Raw genomic sequence first — 23,527 nt, 5'->3', positions numbered from 1 at the left:
TGTACTATTCCCGAAGTTAAAAATGACTTAGCTTTGTTGGCCGTGTGTGGAGAAGCTTTGTGATGATATAGGAGAACGCGGCTTTTTGATCGTCTTTCGCAAAGTTTTTTAACACCCTGGGTAAACAAATAGTAGAATACCGCTTCGCATTAGCAATCTTTTGATCTTCATGTGGAATTGTGAAGATGGGATCCGTAGCTGAGAAAAAAAATGCGATCACTTTTTTACCAACGTTTCTCGCCTGCTTCTTTCACAAGACTGCTGTTCTTTTTCGGGTTTAAAAGAATGAATCCACGTTTCGTCTCCTGTGACAATGTCCTAAGCAGCATTACAATCTCCGTGGTCGTACTTCATTAGCATCTGTTTGCACCATTCCACGCGAGCTCGCTTTTGCTCCGCTGTCAGTTGATGAGAGATCCAACGACAAGAAAGTTTCCGAACATTCAATTCTTTGTGTAACATTTTCTGTATTTGGCCAATGACCAATAGTTTTCGAATTGTCTCATATGTAATCCGCAGGTTTACTTCAATTAGCCGCTAAACGTTAGCCACATTATTTTCTTTGACGGCAGTTGAAGGCCGCCCTTCACGAAATTCGTCATGTAAAGAAACCCGACCTCTCTCAAATTCAGCAAACCATCGTCTCACGGTGGTCAAGCAAGGTGCTTCGCTCCCAAAACAATTTGGAAACGAGAGGCACAGGCTTGCAGAGAGAGAGAACTTTTAAAATCATATAAAATCACAGTCTAAAACCTTTTCGACCATTATTACCATTATTCCATTTTCTTTGCGTACGTAGAACTTTGATGTGTGAAAATAACAATTGACAAATGATTTTCCGCCAATTGTTTTTTTTTATTACTTAGAAGGTTGCAACGTTCCAAAAAATATAACATTCCAAATTAAAATAGTTCCGATTAGCTAGAAGTGCAAAACTTTTAGTGTGCGCCATGTATAAACGAATTCTAGGGGTATTCAGGGATCTTGGGACTCTATGACTGTAAAATCACGACAGACAGTCTTTACTTTTGACGAAAATGGAAGCTTTTAATAGTAATTTTAAAACAAAACCTGATTAGAAGTTAAACTTCTTAGTGACGGAACCAAAACGATCAACAATTTTATTTATTATAGTGGTAGATGAACCCAGCGCTTTCGGCATACTTACATATACGAACTGTTTTTGTCGGCGAGGGGACCACTCGATAACAACCCCCTGTATGCTTGTGTTACTTTGACTCGCTAGAAATATCTACATATGTACTTATATCTGCGTTTTGTTTTTCAATTTTATCCCTAAGAGGACGAAAAGGGGCTGTCATTGTTAGTTACTCAGTTTTTAATTACTAAGCCATGAATGAAGTGTAACCAGGATTAGATAGTTGACAGATAATTTAAAATGTTACGGCCGTTTTCAATAACCTATCTATCCTTAATTTAACTTACTAGAGTTAGACAAATCTATCCTCTAACGCTTACTTACATTTCAATAACCTATCGACATAAAGCATTGGACTATACTATATAATATATGGATAGATAGATCTTGTCACTAAACGGTGACAGCAATGTATCCGTAACTAGAGATACGTTATTGAAAACGGCCGTTATTTATGAATTTTAGTAAAACATTTTACAAAAAATAATAAATTCCAAGATATATTTCGAAATAAGGTAACGAATAACTAAATACTTAAATAAAAAGAATTAAAATGTATGCATATAAGGCCAGAAATTTATAATAATTACGCCGATGTTTACCTTTAGCTTTCATCAACAGATTGGTTTGATCGGATTCTTTAAATTTGATGAGAGACACTGTAATCCTTTTATCAGGCACTTTATTTAAAAAAAAGAGAGTCTTTATATTTGAGGTATGAGCCCAAAAGCTTAAATTTAGCTTATTTTAAAATTTATTACATATTATTTAATTATTATTAGAAAATTTGTGGGGATTGGCATTAAAATTAATTAAATGTAATTTATTAATATTTATAAATTATATAATATTTTTTTTAAATAATTATTATATTTATATTAAATATTTAATATATTATATATATATATATAAATATAATAATTAATGAGAAACATATATATCTTATTAATAATAGTTATCTATTTAAAAGATTACTAATCGCTTTATCATGAATTTAATTTTCCATATGAAATCAGTAAGTATTTTGTATTTTATTAAGTTCAAAGTTTACTTTAAACTTAATAAAATACAAAATACTAAGAATAAGACGATGCGTATGTTACAAAATTTGGAAGATACCACGCACATAAATATCTAATAGTTGCCGTAATAGGTAGTGCGATATCTAGTTGGAGCGCAGCGGAGACCAACCTTAATCTAACAGTTACTCGCCAAGTACAAAGAAGTACAAGTACTTCCGCGTGCAATGCAATATGGCAAATCATAGAAGGCATCAAATTTAAACTATTTCTTTTAAAATCACTTATTAAACTTCAAAAAGTGCCACTAATAAAATATCGTTACAATATAATATCGTACAATAAATTTATTATTAAATAGCCTGTGGGCAGTCGCTCCATTCCAAATACTGTGAAAATATTATGAAAAATATATATACTACTAGTGGACCCGACGGACGTTGTCCTGTACACACGACATACATTTGAAAAAATGGTTCCAGCCGTTGGGAGGAGTCCACTTACATACACATGAGCAGGAGAATTATATTTTATGGACACAATTGAGAATCAATAAACCAATCTCAAATTCACTGGAACACACAAAAAAATCCATCAAAATCGGTCCAGCTGTTTGGGAGGTAGTTCAATTATGAATTTAAACCATTCTCGAATCCACCTGAAGACACAGAAAGTTTTATTAAAATCGGTCCAGCCGTTTAGGAGGAGTTCGGTTACAACAGACGCACAAAAGAAATATATATATATTAAGATGAATAACTTCAAGACAATTGAAGTGTCATCCGCAAACAATACTACCTTATGTTTTTTTCTACAAGATAAGATAGACTTTGTTAAATATCCATGTTAATTTGTAAATCTATGTTTAATAGAATTTTTCTTACAAATATAAAACTCGACTGAATAACAGTCTAGTCTTGTTAGCCCTTGTTAGCATTTTATAAATTATTCTCTAATAATGATAATTCATTCCTATAGAAAGGAGTCTAGGCAACGGCAGAAATCAATTACGCGATGAATATAAAAACCTTTAAGCTCTTTGATATGCAGGAAATATTGAAGCCAATACAAAACATGGATAAACAAGTCTTTTTATAATAAAAAAGTTTATTTACTCAGCATTATATCTAGAAACGGTTCACTTTTAATAAACAAGCAAGATATTTACTTAGTTCAAGTGTTTAAAGTATATTATCTGTTATGTTTCTTAGGACTTGTTGACTTCTTGCTATGATATACAACTTTATTATATTATACAATCTTTTGGACATACATACATATCATCATCTTCATCAAAATAAGGGACGAGACGAGCAAGACGTAAATAACATTTTAAAAGTGAAAATTCTTAAGGGGCTGAGCACTTTCTATAGTAGTTATTGAATTAGACTGATCAGTCATGATCGGCAATGTAACGTTCGTTCGGGTAGGCCCGCTACACCCGATTGTAAGTCTATATTACATATTAGTTTGCGTCATCTTATAATATATGAGACGTGTTTAGAGTCAAAACCATTTTAAAATATCTAATATTTAATGAAAACGAAAAATAAAAAATCCTTAATACATTTCATCAACAAAAAACAATATACAAGCAAGCTTTCTCCCTTTGTGTCCAAACATTGGGTCTGTGATTTTCATTCGTCGAGCTATTCAGTAGGATTTCAATAGTTGAATATATTCTACAACACATAGATATGTTGTAAAGGCATTGTAACCAGTCCATGTCGTCTGGAAAAGTCGTGTATATATTATTGCATAGGTTCTGCCCGCGACATTGTCCTCTTTTAATTTTTATAAAATTTAGGATCAAATATCTTTACCTCTGGACAAGTGTTTCCGAGTAGTTAAGGTGTGAAAGTATAGTACACAAACAAAACAATTAGATTATATAACATGTGTTTCTATAATATATGTTTATCACAAAAATTTATACGAAATATAAAACGTGTCATTGTATTTAGATGAAAAGTATTATATTAATTGAAGGTGTCGTTATTTTGTCCAAATCCAAATTTATCCAAATGTTTTGAGTTTTCTTGAGTGTTAATTCCGCCAATATTTGTCTTCAAACAAATAGACACCAGTGTCGTGCCAGACTTTGGCGAGTCAACTTCTCCTGAGGATGCCTCGTGTAGACGCGAAACGCGTGTAGACGAATATTGACGGAATTAAAACTCTAGAAAACTCAAAACATTTAGACAGTATTTATTACATTTTAATATCCATGCCGATATTTCGTCATTTGTCCTGAACAAATTCAAATAACTTTCAAAAGATTTAAATTTATTTAGGAAAAATACTGCAGCTGCAGGAACAGATAAAGTTCAAGGGTACTTCGGTCATTCGGTCACGTACTGTTATGATAATTTTCAGATTGTTTATTTAAATCGCAAAAATGACTTGACAATTGAGGTGGTATGGAAAATAACTTACGTAAATCACATGTCAAATGAAAAATATTCAGACTAAATATTTATTGGATATATCGTGCCATTTGTATTTATGAGGCTAATGTAAAATGCAAAAAAGTGCAACAATACAAAATCAATCTAGATATGGTTGTATAACATAGATCGCAACCAGGCCTTGTTCATCCGCATGATACTGTATAAAATTGCTTTGGTGCTGTGAATTCTGTAGATTGGATTCGATACCTGATTACCTGTAAACATGAAACCACTACCAATGCTAATGTTATTGACAAAGGGCATTAAAAAGTAAATTTGAGTTTGAGTTACACTCAAATTTGCTCCTGCTAAGAAAAGAGTTTGTCTTTCTGCTTTTTTATGGGTATAGCGTAGTAAAAGTTATGAAAAATAGATAAAAATTATATTATCAACTGTGCTGCCATCTGTCAAAAATTATTTTGTGGTGTTGAAAACACACTCGAGATATTTACAAGAAATTTTGAACTTGTAATCGATAAAATAGTGGATTAAAAAATATTTCATTTTAAAGCTATCATGTAATGATAAAAATTGATCAAATGCTTTTCTACTTTGGTTGTTAGACAACCATGTTTTTTGCTCATATTCAAACTTATTAAACAATGAACCATTTGATCACTCATTGATCTGCTCGCACTCTCGGGGGCCCAAACTGCTCTGTGAACAGCTCGATTACTTGGCGTTGCGAAGGGACGTCGCATCAATGTGTGTCTTCTACCGAATTTATCACGGGGAGGGTTCCGAAGAGCTGTTTGACCTGATTCCGGCTGCTAAGTTCCACCTTCGCACAACACGCCACAAATTAGGATATCATCCCCACCATATTTATGTGTGGCGTTACTCCGGTTGAAATGAGTATCCTTGTGCGGTGTTTCCAGGACGATACGACATGAGTACTTTCAAGAAAAGCGCGTATACCTATCTAAAAGGCTGGCAACGCTCGTGGCACCCTCTTGTGTTGCTAGAGAATGTGTGCGGCGGTGAACACTTAACATCAGGTGACGGGTCACATAATTTTAAGTGATCACCAATCCTCCTCTTCTTTTAAAAAACCAATTGACAACATATTCAATAACAAACTTAAAAAAAAACCGTAACCTGGATCGAGTACTATTCGGTATATACAAACCCAACAAATGTGTATTAATGGAATCATTAAAACAAATGACTATAGATACCAAAGCAATACAAACAAAAGTATTCAAAATTATATTTAATAATTAACCAGTGGGAGGCTCCTTTGCACAGGAAGCCGGCTAGATTATGGGTATCACAACGGTGCGTTTTTCTGCTGTGAAGCAGTAATGTGTCAACATTACTGTCTGAAGGGCGCCGTAGCTAGTGTAATTACTAGGCAAATGAGACTTAACATCTGATGTCTCAAGGTGACGGGCGCAATTGTAGTGCCACTCAGAATTTTTAGGCTTTCAAGAATCCTGAGCGGAACTGCATTGTAATGGGTTGGGCGTAACAATTACCATCAGCTGAACGTCCTGCTCGTCTCGTCCCTTATTTTCATAAAAAAAACATACCATATTTTATCACGATCGTGCAAGACAAAAATTTCAATAAAAGTTAATTCGTGTCAGTGAGACATAAAACGTATATATATCACAAAATCCAACACAAATTATTATTAATTAAGAGGTTAAGATTGATATAGAGAAAAGTCTACAATACAAATGAATATCAAACAGTGTCAAAGTTTCATCGCTTTAACACGGACTATTTCCCCGTTTCATAGACATTTGAGTGTTGTTCGCTGTAAATTAGTTCTTACAGTTTCGCTATTTAATGATGGGGATGAAATTTGTTAGAAATTTTGATTATTCTGTTTACGCTTGCCAGTGCCAATTAAAGTTTTGAGACGTGTTTGATATGCGAAAATGGTGAATTATTTTGCTTGTCGTTGATGTATTTATTATTATATTATATATATGGGTATCATAATGACGCCTATTTCTGGCGTGAAGCAGTAATGTGTAAGTATTACTGTGTCCGGTCTGAAGGGCGCCGTACTCAGTGAAATTACTGGGCAAATGAGTCTTAACATCTTATGTCGCAGTTGTCCGTTGAGTGTTGACCGCTCAGAATGTTGGGTATTTCAAGAATCCTGAGCGGCACTGCATTGTAATGGGCAGGGCGTATCAATTACCATCAGTAGAACGCCCGGCTTGTCTCATCCCTTATTTTCATATAAAAAAGGAATATTTCATAAAAATCGATTTAACAACGAATATAGACAGATTATATTTTACAATAAATATTGTATGTACAAACACTTCAACTCAAATAAATCGTCTTAAATTCAAGTTCAAGACCAAGGATATATTATGTGTAAAAATTTCCATATATGGTGTTCATTATTGTTCCCCTCTTGCAGACCCCTCACGTTCCCCTCCCGAGCGGTGGGGAGAGAGGCTATATAAGGGACCGAGTGCCTCTCTCAGCCGTGTGGCGATTGCAAACCCTAGTTCGGGACAGGGAGTCGCATCCATCAGTCGCGCTTCACTAGTCTTACCGAGCGGATGTTCAGTACTGTGCGTCCTGCGATGGTAACGGTTAAAGTTTCAAGGCGCGATTCGATGTAAAACAACGAAAAGTTTGCTGATTCTCGCTGCTACAGGTAAGTGAAAATGTTGTGCGTTGCGAAAACGAGCCTTGATCATCTAAACCAATGCTTTTAATTAAAGTTTTTCCTTTTAACATTTTATTTATTTGTTTTAAATAATATTATTTAAAATAAAGTATTTTCTTTATTTCTCAGGGATAACAAACGTATTATTTAAATACGATTTTTAAACCTACCTTTATTATTTCCATCATAATGTCAATATCAATTATTAAAAATTGTTATACTTTCTTTTAATTTAAATAAAGTTTTTTCAAAAATATTAAAAAATTTACACAAAAATAAAAGCTCTAATTCGAAACAAATTGGAAGGAAAAATAATTTTAAAGTCATATTGACTATATAAAAGCTCTTTTTCGAAAAATTATAGGATATAATTTATTTATGGGAGAAATGGTAAATTTTCATTAGTGAGCTCTACATATTTCAAAATAAATTGAAATGTCTACAAAATTTTATTAGTGTTTATTTTAAATTTATAATTCAAGTAAAAAAGCTTCATTTCAAAACAAATGGTAATAAAGTTTGTGTTACAGTGCGTCCTTAAATTTTTATTAGTGTCCGTTTAAAATCTATATTTCAAGTATAAAAGCTATATTTCGAAATAAATTGGAATATAGTATGTCCATGGGGGGAAAAGTATTTTTTATGTTCATTTAAAAAATAAAAGCTCCTAAAAACCAATTTTGAAATAAAATATAATTTATTTATGGGTGCTATAAAGTTGAATGTATTTTTAAATTTAAGAGTAATTATTTATCTTTCTTTGGAGAAAGCCTCTGTCTTATGGCTAATCTACAGAAAAAGCAAAAATCATACAAATGAAATTGGAGTAGGGAATCAATATAATTATTATTATTAACTTATAAATACTCAAAAAATAAAGGATTTAAAAAAAATGAAAATTGAAAATAATGTGAATAGCTCTTTTTACCCAGATGAGCCCGTGAGGTTTTGTGGAAGTTATTAACTAAAACAGTTATGTATTTCTTTTGTATTGATCAATAAACTAAAAAAAAAAACAGATTTATATTTAAAATAAAATCTATAGTTTTGTTATTTTCTTTTTATATATTTTTTCGTTGTATACTGGAAAATATAATTTCTCCATTAAAGTCTCGGTTTTATTAGAAGGCCAGATTGTAATGAGACGGTTAGCACACAGTAAGTAACGATTATTTGCAATGTTATTGATCACAATTAACCTCTGCCACATTATTTCGATACGTTATTTGGAGTTACTGGCATGCTACGGAGTTAGTTAATCGATTCACGTCTTATTTTATACAAGTTGACCCGGCAAACGTTGTTTTGCCATATAAATTATTTTTGGAGTTAGACCGTTTCTTGGACATTCCATCATTACTTTTATTTTTCTCCTTATTACATCAGCTACCTGCCAATCAAAGTCCCGTCAAAATCGGTCCAGCCTTTTCAGAGATCAGCCGGAACAAACAGACAAACTGAAAAATCGTAAGAAATATTATTTTTAAGTATGTACCGTTTATTCATATACACGTAGTAAAAAACGGTTATTTCAATATTACAAACAGACACTCCAATTTTATTTATAGGCATAGATAAATGACAGGTAATTTCTTCAATGGTGTTTCTGATTTTTTGAAAAATTATAGTATGTAAAAACTGAAATATTTGGTCTAAATTAGTAAAAAAATATCAGAGATCTATCTTATTGATTAACACCCTAATTAGACTCTACAATTGAGCACGGCTCGGTTTAATTTATACAAGAGCTTAAAAATCAAATGGTAGTCAAAACATAGCGTCTTTCAAATAAAACAGATGAGAAACGGGTCTTTTTAATTCCTATAATATAGTTTTATTATTTAAAAGTAATGGTATATCTTTGTTCCGCATACACAGATTTTAAAACTGCAGTGCGGTGAGGCTTATATTGTATATTTTACAACAATTTTTAGGGTTTTTGTAGTATACATATAATATTTGATCATGGTGATAGTTTTTACTTCCTATGATATATTATTGTATATATATATAGAAAACGGAAATTGTTTGAGGTTCAATCACGTCTAAACTAATAGTCGTATCGACGTGAAACTACCACCATTCGATGTAAAATTCATCCTAGATGGTTTATGGTTACTTATTTTTTTGAATTATTTTATTCATTAATTTCGTATTCATTATTTATTTCCTAGTATAGATAAGTATTGTATAGTTTTGAATAAATTGAATTATAATTGTGTATAAATTACTCTGGTAAAAATAGCTCTAACTGATCGTTATTTGTATTGTAGCCTTAAAAATGAAAGAATAGGTTTGTGGTTAAAATTAAATTATTTTTCTCCTTTTGATAGAAGATTTTGCTAACAAAAAAAAATCTCCTATCTTAGTTTCACATTTTGTTGCGCACATTCAATTCGAGCCGAGTTACAAACGGGTGTAACATAGGTGAATCACGCGTGATCAAAAAAAGCGTTTTAACATTAAAAAGTTTCATTCACAAGAGTGTCTCAAGAGTAACGATGTTATATCTTGTACGACGTTATCGTATTCCACTCAGTTAGACCTGATTAAATATTGACACTGCAATATTAAACTGTGCAATACAATGATAAAGATAATAACAAGTAAATAAGACAATAAAATAAAGTAAAACGTAAATTAAGGAGCGCTCGCCAACGAGAACACACCGGCCTTGCGATTCGGATCAACTTCGCTAAACAAACTTTTCTTAAATTCGTTCACTAGGTCTGTAAGTTTTCAAATGAGAAAACTTTAGTAATGATTACAACTGGATTTCTCATTGTTCAAACTATATCAGCTGTTCTATATAATATTTTAAATTCGTAATGAAGCAGACTTCAAGGCACTCAGGCTTCCGACTTATACATTACTTATGTAAAACTTTGCTGAGTGTAAGCTTAGCATAATCTTAGATTTTTTTATGATAATACGGGACGAGACAAGCAGGACGTTCAGCTGATGGTAATTGATACGCACTGCCCATTACAGTGCAGTGCCGCTTCGGATTCTTGAAAAGCCCGAAAATTCTGAGCGGCACTACAATTGCGATCGTCATCTTGAGACATAACAATTTAAGTCTCATTTGCCCAGTAATTTCACTAGCTACGGCGCCCTTCAGACCGAAACATAGTAAGTGTTTACAAATTACTGCTTCACGGCTGGAAAGGCACCGTTGTCTTACCCATAATCTAGCCGGCATCCTGTGCAAAGGAGCCTCCCACTGGTAAAGATTTAGTTTTTATGGTCATTTGACAGCTGAAATTATTTAGAGCTTAAGCTAACACGGCCCAATATGCAAATGTCAAGCTCGCGTTTCGTCACACTCAGGTAAGTTTTACGTAAGTAAAGACTGAGCATAGTCTTAGTACACTCTGTAGATCTCAGCATTAGAAATTCAGATTCACTGGTACTAGTGAGATTTCTTATACCTTTATCAGTTTATGGAAATACTGGCTGGCGTAGCGAACACTCTCCTTTATGTATTAATGTATTAAAATCTTCCATACTCTACAGACTGTATCTGTGTGCATAAAGCATTTTATCAGAGGCGTAAATTTCGAATTTTTGTAAGCTTAATTGTTCATTGCTGGCTGTAGCATCTTATACTACATTATAATTACTATACCGTTATTTATTTAGGCCTTTGTCCAGCAGTGGACGTCTTCCGGCTGATGATATCGATATTAACTTGATATTTTAAGAATAATTTTATCAATCAAAGGCTATGATATGGAAATAGTCAACAGGCGAAGAATTTTTCCTTATAATACTAACATTAACACGGATATTTTTCGAATATTAAAATAAAAGGTATAGTCACGTATAGAGTTTCTAAAAATACATTGAAAATATAACAATTTAATTTGTTAACTATATATAATCAACTCATTTGTTGATTTAGATTTGTACATTCTTTCAGTGGGTGACAAAGTAACGATGGACAATATTTTTTCATTACAAGATCAAATTGCAACTGCGTAATTTGAAAATTACCGACGCTTGATAACGATGTCTGGCCTCTAATTGGAATCGCCCTTAGTCACACATATCATGAAAGATATATTAATTAATTGCGTTGTCTTGTTTGATAGAGCTGACATTAACTTATTGAAATTAGTGTAACTAAACTGTGAAGTTCAGATTTGAATTCCAAATTTAAAATCTAAAAATTTCGGCACGGAAAAGTTAATGAAATTAACTTCATCGTTTACTAGTGTTACCCTTTTCATTGTTTTTTTTTTTATAATGAAGTACTCGAGGGGGATTCAATTACTTTTTCTTTATACTAAAACTTCAAAACCCGTGCAAAGTAAACGTCTCGGTCTATATTTGTATTATCCTGTTGATCATGGTAAGGGTTTATGGCCAATTTTTGCAAAAATTGAATAAAAGACTTCCTTAAACATATTCAAATACCTTCGTACATTTATAAATAAATCGAGCATTTATTCTAGAAAAAATCTATAAAATTCCTTAAAACAATAATATAGAATACAGATTATACCTTGATATGAGATAATCTTACAAACATTAAAATATATTTGTTTATATGTAATCAAATGAATCGTTCAAATTACGTCTATAACAAAGATCGCATCACAATAATATTCGCATAGTTTTTACAACATCGAACTAAAAGGAAAAATCAATATTGTTAGTAATAGGGTTGTCGCTACAAGCAACCCTCGTTCAAGGGCACCCTTATTTTATAATGATGTCCGCATGTCACACTATCCATGTCGAAATAGGAATAAGAAATATTTTGGAGTTATAAAAGCAAGCGCTACAATCGGACTTCGCCTTTTAAGTAAGATTTTCAGGCAGAATTTTTCGCGTTACCAACATACTATTTTAAATTATATGTTTGTAGTAATGTAATTTTTTCTCGGATAATGCTGTGCGTAATTGTTAGTACCTAAAAACTAAAACTTGGAATAAATAGAGTTATAAAAGCAAGCGTCCCAATCGGACTTTGCCTTTTAACTAAGAGTTTTAGGCGCAATTTCTCGCGTCACCAACATACTATTTTAAATTATATGTCTGTAGTAATCTAATTGTTTCTCGAATAATGCTGTGCGTAATTGTTAGTACCTAAAAACTAAAACTTGGAATAAATAGAGTTATAAAAGCAAGCGTCCCAATCGGACTTTGCCTTTTAACTAAGATTTTTAAGCGCAATTTTTCGCGTCACCAACATACTATTTTAAATTGTATGTTTGTAGTAATGTAATTGTTTTTCGGATAATGCTGTGCGTAACTGTTAGTACCTAAAAACTAAAACTTGGAATAAATAGAGTTATAAAAGCAGGCGTTCCAATCGGACTTCGCCTTTTAAGTAAGATTTTTAGGCGCAATTTTTCGCGTCACCAACATACTATTTTAAATTGTATGTCTTTACTTATGTAATTATTTCTCAGATAAAGCTGTGCGTAACTGTTAGTACCTAAAAACTAAAAGTTGGAATAAAAGTCTCTAAGTGTATCCGGAGCTTAACTATTGATCCAAAATAGTGTCGCTTAAGTGCTGAGCAAAAAAATCGCATTGCAATCTCCAAGTTAAATCAAACTAATAGAAAAGTAAAATAATGATTGGTCTCAATAAATCAATAACATCTATCTTATTTCAAATTTCATTTAACTAAGTTTCGATGCTGGCTACGCGCTTGCTCAGTCTCACATTATTTTAAATAAATTGTTGTATTCCATTGCCATCTTAACAAAAGTTACAACAAAATGCATATTTGGAAATAATTTTCGGGTTTTATTACCTGTGTATTCAACTTTTCATGTTGTTAGGATTACAATGGAAAATAATACGCGCTGTAATGTCATCTAATGGGGAGTATACAAAGATACACACGAAAGTATAACTTATTTGTATATTTTTTTTTATGGATGAGAGGACAAGTGCGTACGGGCTACCTGGTGTTAATTGATCAATTCCGCCCACATTCTCATGCAACACCAGACGAAATCAGGAATCACAGTAGCGTTGCCGGCCCGTACACGCGCATATTTTTAAAGGTACGTACCCATATCGTATCGTCCTGGAAACACCGCATAAGGAAGCTCATTGCACAGATAAGATGAACGTGGAAGAAAGTTCGTTGAAAACCACACTGTGGGGAAACACACACACACATCCAGATGGTAGGGATATTCAAATATTTTTATTCAAAATAGGATTTATAATCACTTATTGAACGTCAAAATCTACCACCCATTCAGAAGCGACTGCCTCAGACCTGAGAAGAATGGGCGCAAGAAACTTAGCGGGCTTTTTTTTTATATAAAATATGGATTACAATGTAATATCGTACAATAAACATTTATAATTAAAGAGCCTGAGGGTGTTCGCTTTAATCCCAGTCAGTGGTGTCATTAAGAAAATCGTTTATGCTATAATAACCTTTCCCACACAAACGTTTTTTAACAATTATTTTAAATTTCGTAACACATTTGTTTTGTACATTTTCTGGGATCATATTGTTGAAGCATATACATCGCCCAACAAAAGACTTACTAACTCGACCCAACTGAGTATTAGGCATAATAAGTTTATGTTTGTTCCTCGTGTTAACATTATGATATCATAATTTGTGGCGTTTCGTGCGAAGGTGGAATTCGGCGCTGGGTGTTGCATGAGGCCTGTTAAAGTCGGTCTAGCTGTTCTACAGATTCAGAAGATAGAGTAAGGAACAAACAAACAGATTTTTTTTATGGAAGAGGAGGACAAATGAGCGAACGGGTCAGATGATGGTTTGTGATCACCGGCGCCTAAATTCTCATCGGCTTCTTCTCTCGGCCTTATAGCAGCGTATAGACATATAAAAATATAAAAAAATGGTCAAGTTAGAGTCGGAGTAACACACAAGGGCTTCATACCTGGACCTCGCTGGAACGTGAAGCCCCCTCCCGTTTCTCTTTCACCCCCAACCCCTGCGCTCGTCCTGTTGCGTCAGTACGGGTTGCAGTTTCATTGCCGCTAGGTCGTGATATTTTTATGCTTTGTTTTTCAAGTTTTTATTGTTACGGATTGACTTTTTTTGTTAATATTTCTTTTGTTCTGTGTCCCTATAATAATCTGCCAGGAAAAATAAATACTTTTTTTACTCAACCCAGATTTTTTCATTGAATTTTCATCATTATTATAATAATAATAATCAGTATCACAACAGAACACCTTTAGATCAATCTACAGTACTAAATAAATTAATCGTTATTTATTTATCAATAACAATATCCTAGTGATGTATGTTTTGCACTCCGTAACAAAGCGACGATGTGACGTCATCGACGTCAGGACAAGAGATAATTTAACCGAGTAGTAAGCCGTTTTCAATAACTTATCTATCCTTAGTTTGACTTACTAGACGTAGACAAATCTATCATTTTACGCTTACTAACATTTCAATAACCTATTGAAAGATAGCATTGGACTATAACGACCGTTCCCAATATACTATCTACAGATAGAGATAAATCGATAATTAGGTTTCAATTTTAAAAAATGTAGTTTTATCCGTGTTTTAATGAGAAAGAGCTACAATAACACTAGAATACAAAGGTAAATTTCACCACTATATACTATATAAGATCAGATGGGTGATAGGGTGATCCGGAAAGCAGAAGACCCCGGTTCGAATCCAGATAAAAAATATGTATTAACAAATAAAATAATATTTTTGTAAAGTATAAATAGTAATAGTCGGAGAAAGATTTTTATCAGAGTAATTTATTTATAATTAAATATATACAGTAAGCATTACAATAACATATTTTTATTTCGTTTCTATTACCTCCTCTTGATGATGTTTTCACTCTCTTTTTTATTGGAACTTGTGACGTATCGAGCAGGTGGCCTACCTGATGTTAAGCGGAATCATCTGTGGCATAATAGACACATTAAGATTTGAGCTGTAATACGTAATAATGTGGCCTAAGGTGTAGCGTACTGCGATACTAGCCCGATAAGTTCATACTGCGCCTGCAACCCTGAGGCTAAGATTTAATATGCTATTTTATGGAATACTAGGACCTACTAGCGTACAGGTCACCTTATGAAGAGTGATCACCTCCGCCAAACTCTCTTTACTCACCTTTGAGAAAGCATGACGCAAGGCTATTCCATAATAAGGTTGCGCGTGAAAGAAAATGTTTTGAAATAACGGATATATGGAGTAAAGCTGCACATCGTGTTGGTAAGATTCATTGATGATTTTAGTATGAACACGTTATAAAATGATCCTAGGTGTTGTAATACGATTCTTTCCTGACCACACCATATCGCACCTGTCACCCTGGGACTGAGGTAATAGTATAATTTCTCACAAGTCAATAATTACCGAAGGTGTAGTGTAATGTGAGACATCAACCATATCACTTTGCGCCTGTATTCCTGAAATGGGGCTTAAAATATAATATGATTAGTAACGCGTTAGAATATAACCTCAGGTGTAGTGTAATGCGATACTTCTTCTTCTTCGTTAAACTCTTGACAGAGCATTCGTGGTCATCACGAAGTGGAAGTGAAATATTATAGGGCAGATGTGATTTGCCCCACAGGAATTCGCCACTTTTCCCTGCTGGCCGACAGTCTTGTACACTCGTTCAATGGACTGCCCACAGTAGACTTGATTTGGTCGGTCCATCGCATGGGCGACCTTCCCCGCCCTCTGGTGCCCTCTACTTTGCCCTGCACGACAAGGCGCTCAATGCACTCACTCTCGCGCCGGGAGATAATGCTAACAATGCGATACTACCCCGATAAATAAAAGATTATGAGTTCATGGAGCTAAAAGTCTTTAAACTTGTATATAATAAAAAATCATTAAAAATCCACTTAATATAGCTCTAGTAAACTAATCTAAGGGCATTAAAAACATTACATTAAATTTTTTTGGTTTAATAAAAATAAAGACGCCTTGATCCCGAAAGATATACATAGAATTTTAAATTTGAGCACAATAGAAAGGTCGCTCTGAGCTTACTGTGGCGTGCTTCTATTGAAACATCTCCCATACAATGCCCTATAGACTTTCTCGGCATTATAAATTCATAGACATGAATTCAGACGTAAAACACGTTACTATTCAAATACAATTTACGTCAATCAATCATTGGGATCTTGAATTAGCGCTTTTATTTCATTCGTAAAGGGACCGATGTGATATATCACTCTTTTCAGCAGTAAATTGTGAAAATATATCAAACAGATTTACTAAAAGCAAAAACACGAATCTGTGTTATGATGTCAATGCGTATTTGATTACTTTTACACTTAATGGATTTACTTTGACATTTTATTTATGTTATTGATTTAAGCGTCAGTCGGTCCAATTATTAGTATACTAAATTGTTAAATTAATCAATTCCACCATCATTGTCATCATCAGCCGTGTGACGTCCACTGCGGGACAAAGGCCTCCCCCAAACATCTCTATGACGATCGGTCCTACGCTGTCCTCATCCAACGTATTCCGGAGATCTTGACGAGGTGGTCGGCCTACCAGGACAACGTCTTTCGGCACGTGGTCGCCATTCGAGGACTTTGCTGTGCCCACTGCCACTTCAGTTTGGCAATAATTTGGGCTATGTCGGTGTCTTTAGTTCTCATACAGATCTCCTCATTTATGACTCGATCTAAATTTAAATCTATATTCTTAAAAAAATGCTTTAAAATTTCTTTATAAATGAAATTCAGTTGAAAATGCCACGTAGATATATTTTCCGTCTCCGAGTTTGGTACTAGACTACACCTCATTTTATATTTCATTGCATATGTAACGCTACATATACTCTCCGTATCTGTATGCAAATTTTCGCAACTGAGAAATGCAAGAATACATATGTACTGAGGCAAGGCCTGCTAAATTTAGATTTCTGCAATGATTTTAGTTATGGTTAGTGATGATTTGATAAGAGTTTTTAGCGTATACACCGGAGAGCGGCTAGGCTTATTTTTCTAACGTCCGTTCTATGTACATAATTGTCTCTGTCTTTGAACGGAAAAATGTCTAAAATTAAAATTTCTTGTTGCAGATTCGAACAGAGAGTCAAAGTCGACGAGAGATCTGCAGCAAAGATCAGTGTGGTAAGTACTATTTTGCTTTTTAGGTCGGTGTATACTGCCCTTTTTTACGGACTAATAATTCAAACTACAATTACTAGGTACTATAAGATACATTATATCATATGCTAAAAAGTATTGTATACGTTTTTCAAAATCGGTGTGTGGTTCATTAAGGTAAGGTTAATAATTCGAAATAAAACTATATCCAGAAAGTCATAATATCTACATTACTTATTATTATTATTTTAATTATGAATACGTGAACAACATCTTGTTATTACAAAAGCGAATATTTTATTTCCGATAATAATCAATTAATTCGATAGTATTTCAATGACAACAATATCACCGGCTTGAAGGGCATAATCTTTATTATAAATATACATATACAAATAAAAATACATATTTCGTGTCACTTTGTTTGTCTGTGATGAGCTCCTAAACTACTTAACCGATGTAAGTAAAATTTCCATCCTGAGTGCATTTTGGTCCAATCCTAAATCAATATTATATATAGCCGCAATACAAATAATTCAGTCAATGATATTTTAATGACATATTAAGACAATTCATACAATGAGCGGGCGCAGGGTATATAATACATATTGGTTAAACAAAGTTCGCCGGGTCAGCACTTGTATTTCATAAAGTGAAAACATTATCTTATTTGTCAGAGTTCAAATTGTAATTAATAATTATCATGTGCAGATGCCGCAGTGTATTTGCGTTCTTCGATAAATACAAACGTTCATCGTTCTGCAAGACAATAATATAAGAAAGCAATTAATTACTCTCCGCGGCTATTGTCCCATTACTTAAGATCAATCATTGGATATTTCCGCTTCTAGAATCAATTCTCCAGAAAATTCCATTCCAATAATCACAAGAATACGATCGTCATTGTTATCAAGCCAATTGTACAAAATTAAATGTTCATAGTTTTTTTTGTGAGTTATGAATTGGCCATTTTGGTTAGATATTATAAATTCATATTTGTTTCCAACTAGTTTTCTCAAATAATATAACTTCAGTGTGTTGCTCTATTTCACGATAAACATAAACGCTTTCATGACATTAAGGGATGAGACGAACAGGTCGTTCAGGTGATGGTAATTGATACGCCCTACCGATTACAATGCAGTACCGCTCGAGAATATTGAAAAACCCAAATATACTGAGCGGAATCACAAGTGCGCTCTTCACCTTGAGACGGACATAAGATGTTAAGTATCATTTGCCTAGTAATTTCCCTTAAGTAAGTAATGCTCCCTTGCACAGGAGTGCAACGTCTTGGTGATAAGATAATAATTTATTGTTTTATAAACATAAACATGTACAATAATATAATCCATAGTTATATTGTGTTTAAATTACTTTCATTATTCATTTACCTTTTTTTATTTCAGAGTACATTTTATTTCAACGCAACAAGTATTTTATCGTCAATGTCTTTCTTTGCACTTGAGAGAATATTTTCACTTTGATGTGTCTTATATTATTCTTTTAAATGTGTTCTCTCATTCTTGCTGATATTTTAAAAGAGTAACAGTTGTAAGAAACACATAAAAAATGTGTTTGTTCTTCAAATTTACGTTAACTTTTCCATTTATCAATCCAATCATAAAAACAGCATAATTTTTTTAATATATCTCGGAACTTTGTAAAAATTTACTTATACATATATCTTATTTGAAGTCCAATTAATTTGTGAAGTACTTTACTACCTTATATCTGAATATGGGAAGTGCGTGTCAAGACAATTCTAATGAGTATAAACGTGGCTAGGATACATGAGCTTAGTAAGGAGTTCCGACGCCCAACTTCCGGCTTAACCACCATATCACACCTTAAATATGGCAAGCGACACTTACGTTTAGTGATCTTTTCACCACTTGTGCAATATGCATTATTAAGTTCGATGTACACATAATTATGGTCTTCTTCATTCAATTCAACAAAAATGTTTTACATATACTCTTGTAAGAGTTCCCTTAAATAAAGATTCCATAATCAGATCGAATTTGCTAAGTATATCTTCCTTTACAAATATAATCTAATATATTTCTTTCTTTAACCAGTTATCTTATTTCACATTACGAAATATATCTAAATTGGTTCCAAAATATAGAGTTGTGAGGTACTCGATAACACAGTTTTTTTCGAGTCATTTGATAATGTTATAATATATACAAATAATTCGCATCTGTAATATTAAAATTTGAAATTTTATAATGCTTAATACAATTAATTTTTTAAAACTTACATTTAATAATAAATTAATCAAACAAAATCACTGCTTGACTATGCACAGTATAAACACATTGAACTTTTCACTAAATCCATTAAATTTCACTTATAAGATGATGATTAGCACTAATGTTGCACAATACGCTGTACAATATCAAGTAACAATTGAAACTAAATTAACAAAAGCAAATGTAGATAGCATATGCAATTAGCACTAGCTCATGCCCACAGCTTCATCTGCGTTAAATGTGTTTCCAACTCACGCAGGACCCGGTAATTATAATTTCTAATCAAAGTATATTAATACCTTACTAGTATGATTGGTCTTTTATTAGATGTTTAAGTACATCTAAATCTCAAGACGTATAGACACACAGACACATGAGTGATCCTATAATGATTCGGGATTTTTTTTAATTACACATAAAGAACTTTAAAACTAAGGTAACATATATATTACAAGTGCTGACTCGGAAAAATATGTTTCGCCATATAAATTATGTGCCCCGCGCCCGCTTAACTCACTTGATTGACTGGATTACTTGTATTGAGAATATATCGGTATTTCTAAATCAATAAATTATAGGTTCCGGATAATTCATCACGTACATATATATATGTACTTAACCTATTTCCGATACACGCTGCATCTCATGATATAAGTATTATTCTGATCGGTTCAGTAGTTTTTGCAGTATAACCGAAAAACAAATCGGCTCTCCATTTATTAGTATACTAGCTGAATTGACAGACTGTTCAGTCAATAGAAAAAAAAATCATGTAAGTGTTCGGTAATAATGTAGTCTAAAGCCATCGGAAATGTGTAATCTTATTTGATTAGTTAAATATGCAACAAAAACGTTTTCCTGAATGATTGTATAATATGTACTTAGTAATAAAATGATAAGGATTTAATATCGTATTTCTATACACAACTTTTACACTACCGCTTTATAATTGCCGGTAATTATTCAAAGAATTCAAATGTATATAGTATCCTTAATAGATAGATATATGCCATCACGGACTTTTCTGTAGACTTATATGAGATACACGATTCCACCACACAATAATTTGTTATATCTCAAAGGGCTTAGACAACATTTTCGTTTAAAGCTCTTAAACGGCTTACTTTTTTCCGACACCACCAGCAAATAGCGTAAATGCATACGATACATGCGTAATACTGTAAATTTGTTATACTATGCGTAATCATTTGATTTTCAAACTTCGGGATATAAAGACCTATAAATTCTCCTACTTGTATAAAAACAATTCTATCGTCCTGAATATGTGTAGGCGTGAAAACGCAAGCACACTAACAAAAAATCCGACTCGTATAAAAAATGCAAATTAAAATATAATAAATAAATTTTCTTCAAACGATTTGAACGAATCTTTATACAGATACTTTATAATATTAAAATGCATAATTAAAGATCGAAGTATACATGAAATTTGCTGCTGTTTTTCCTTTCATTACATTTACACGATCTACTTCAAGTACCTTCTTTATTATGACGTCAAACACACACAATTTCTCCGGATAATCTGGTTCTAGTATACACTGTTTGCACCCGGTATTAGGTCTGACGTTCGACCTGAATTCCGAACCATAGCTATCCAATAGATTCTAGATGATAGCTCGATTAAGCTAACGTCGGGATGTTGATTTATTAATGTGCACAATTGTGACAATTTATGCTTACGATTTGAGTATTAAATTAGGAATCAGGTTTGGAATTGAATTAATTATGCTCCGTTTAGGCTAATGCAGGCTAAATAATACCTAAGCAACTACAATTGAAGTCCTCAACGAAAATGTCGTGACCGCCCTTAGTATCTCTGGTATTTTTTATGTGGAGGAGAAGAACGAACGACCTTACAGCTCACCTGATGTTAAGTCATCACCACCGCCTACATTCTCTTACATCACCAGAGTAGTCACAAGAGCGTAGCCAGCATTTAAGAAAGATTTAAGTGCTTTCTTTCATGGTACCCTAGTCTCTGCACAAGGAAGCTCATTCCACTGCTTTGCAGTACGTGGAAGAAAGTTTCTTGAAAACCACACTGTGGAGGAACGTCACAAATCCAGATCAAGGAAGAAGAAGAAGAAGAGAATCAGGTGATGTTTCACCTGATTCTCTTCGAAACACTCCCCTTGATATATGTGGTAGACGACACACAATGAAGCGACGTCTCTACGTAATGCCAAGTGATCTAGCTGTTCTCAGAGCACTGATTCCCTGACTAATCGAGCAGCTCTACGTTGCACTCGACCAAATAGTTCGATCTGATATTGGGGAACGCCAGACCAGATGACAGCAATACTTCCATATTATGTGGCTGGACCTGTGCTTTGTAGAGCGCTAGAATGTGGGCTGTGTAATTGTCTGGAGTAAATCAAACAATAAGATGTCAAGTCCTTCCAGGATAACTCGGTGCATATCTATTCTAAGTTCTCTTTTTCTTTTCTAAGTCATTAAGTGAAGACCGAGAGGTCTTAAGCAATCATTATATAAATAGATAATATATTTATATAGTGTATATTTAAATATAAATCTTCCTGTTATTTTATACTAAAATTTTTAATGATTCTTTTGAAAAGGAATAAAGTGATAGAACAAGGATTGTATTTTACAACAAAGAGTAGTATTTTATCCATTGTATTACATTGTTGTATAATGGCAATGTTGTACATGGAAAAGTTATTATGAAATTCATAACAGGATGATACAATGTCGAGTTGAACAGTTACCTTGTATGTAATCGAAGTCTAAGTCAGATTTTGTATTCATCATGTTAAGTTACTTACATTAGTTAAACTGCCTTTTTTATCTGCGGATTAGTAGATATATAGATAATAAGAAACCTAACAATTTTTCAATCTTGACTATTTTAATTATATGTCACATATTTCTAAATCGTTTACTGAAATGTTTCCAACTTTAGCCAACTTTGCAATTAATAAATACTATTGACTTTGTACGTATATAATATGACATGAAGTAAACATTAATATTGGCAGAAACCGTCGACGGTGGTTTCGAGGTATCGTGTGTGGTTACGTATAGTGTCAATGCTCCTTTATTAGTTTAGGGTGTCAGTCCACTACTAGTACCTATCTTATATCTTTAAACGAGCAATTTTTGTATACATATATTCTGAATTTCGGAAACGGCTCCAACGATTTTAATGAATTTTAGTATACAGGTAGTTTCGGGGACGAGAAATTGATCTAGCTAGGTTTCAATTTTAAAAAATGTTGTTTACTGTATGTTTTAATGAGTAACAGCTACAATAACATTAGAATACAAAGGTAAATTTGGCCACTATATAGAAGACTGTAATAGCTCAGATGGGACAGAAGACCCCGGTTCGAATCCAGATGTCATATTAGTTTTTTTTGTGCAAGTTTTGTACACTCGTAAAAATCCGAGCAAGACTCGGTCGTCCGGATATTATAGAATAATAGCATATTGTCAAATAATGTCGCAAGCTATACATTTGTAATTAATTCCTTTATATACCTACTATATTATATACCTACTGATAATAGCTTAACAAATTAGATTAACAACAAAACATATATTATAATATTAAAAATTGAAAGATACATCTTCTATAGGATCATAGTTCGATAAATGTAAAAACTAATTTTAATATCCTCTTTGAAATAGATTTGACTATTTCGAGAAATTGCTGACATAAATGTAGATATTGTGCGAAAACAAACTGTAAAGGTGAACCGAAAAATAAAATCGCCAATTCCAATATATCGGATAACGCAGTGTATCGCGAATATATCAGGACTTCTATTGAATATACATTCGTCGATTTCCAAGGAACGTGTTAATTGAAACGTATCAATCAGCTTTATGAATACTCTATTGATATATTTTTACGTACGGGTTTGCCAATAAGCCTGCCATCCAGGGGC

At 33.1% G+C, this 23,527-nt stretch overlaps 1 protein-coding gene across 2 annotated transcripts in view; it reads left to right on the top strand.

The window, feature by feature from the left end:
• Positions 1 to 7,107: 7,107 nt before the first annotated feature.
• Positions 7,108 to 23,527, top strand: part of LOC126978689 (leucine-rich repeat-containing protein 4B-like) — a 96,891-nt gene continuing 80,471 nt past the window's right edge. The window contains exons 1-2 of one of the 2 annotated variants that reach the window (XM_050827695.1): positions 7,108 to 7,254; positions 17,310 to 17,361. The gene's annotated coding sequence lies outside the window, so the exon portion shown is untranslated. Of the gene's footprint in view, positions 7,255 to 17,309; positions 17,362 to 23,527 lie in introns of those variants that run through there. The other variant, XM_050827694.1, reaches the window with a different exon arrangement.

The sequence above is a fragment of the Leptidea sinapis genome, chromosome Z (assembly GCF_905404315.1).
Source record: "Leptidea sinapis chromosome Z, ilLepSina1.1, whole genome shotgun sequence".
Taxonomy (NCBI): Eukaryota; Metazoa; Arthropoda; class Insecta; order Lepidoptera; family Pieridae; genus Leptidea; species Leptidea sinapis.
Note: the sequence above shows the minus strand (reverse complement) of the source record. Positions and strands in the feature narration are given on the sequence as shown.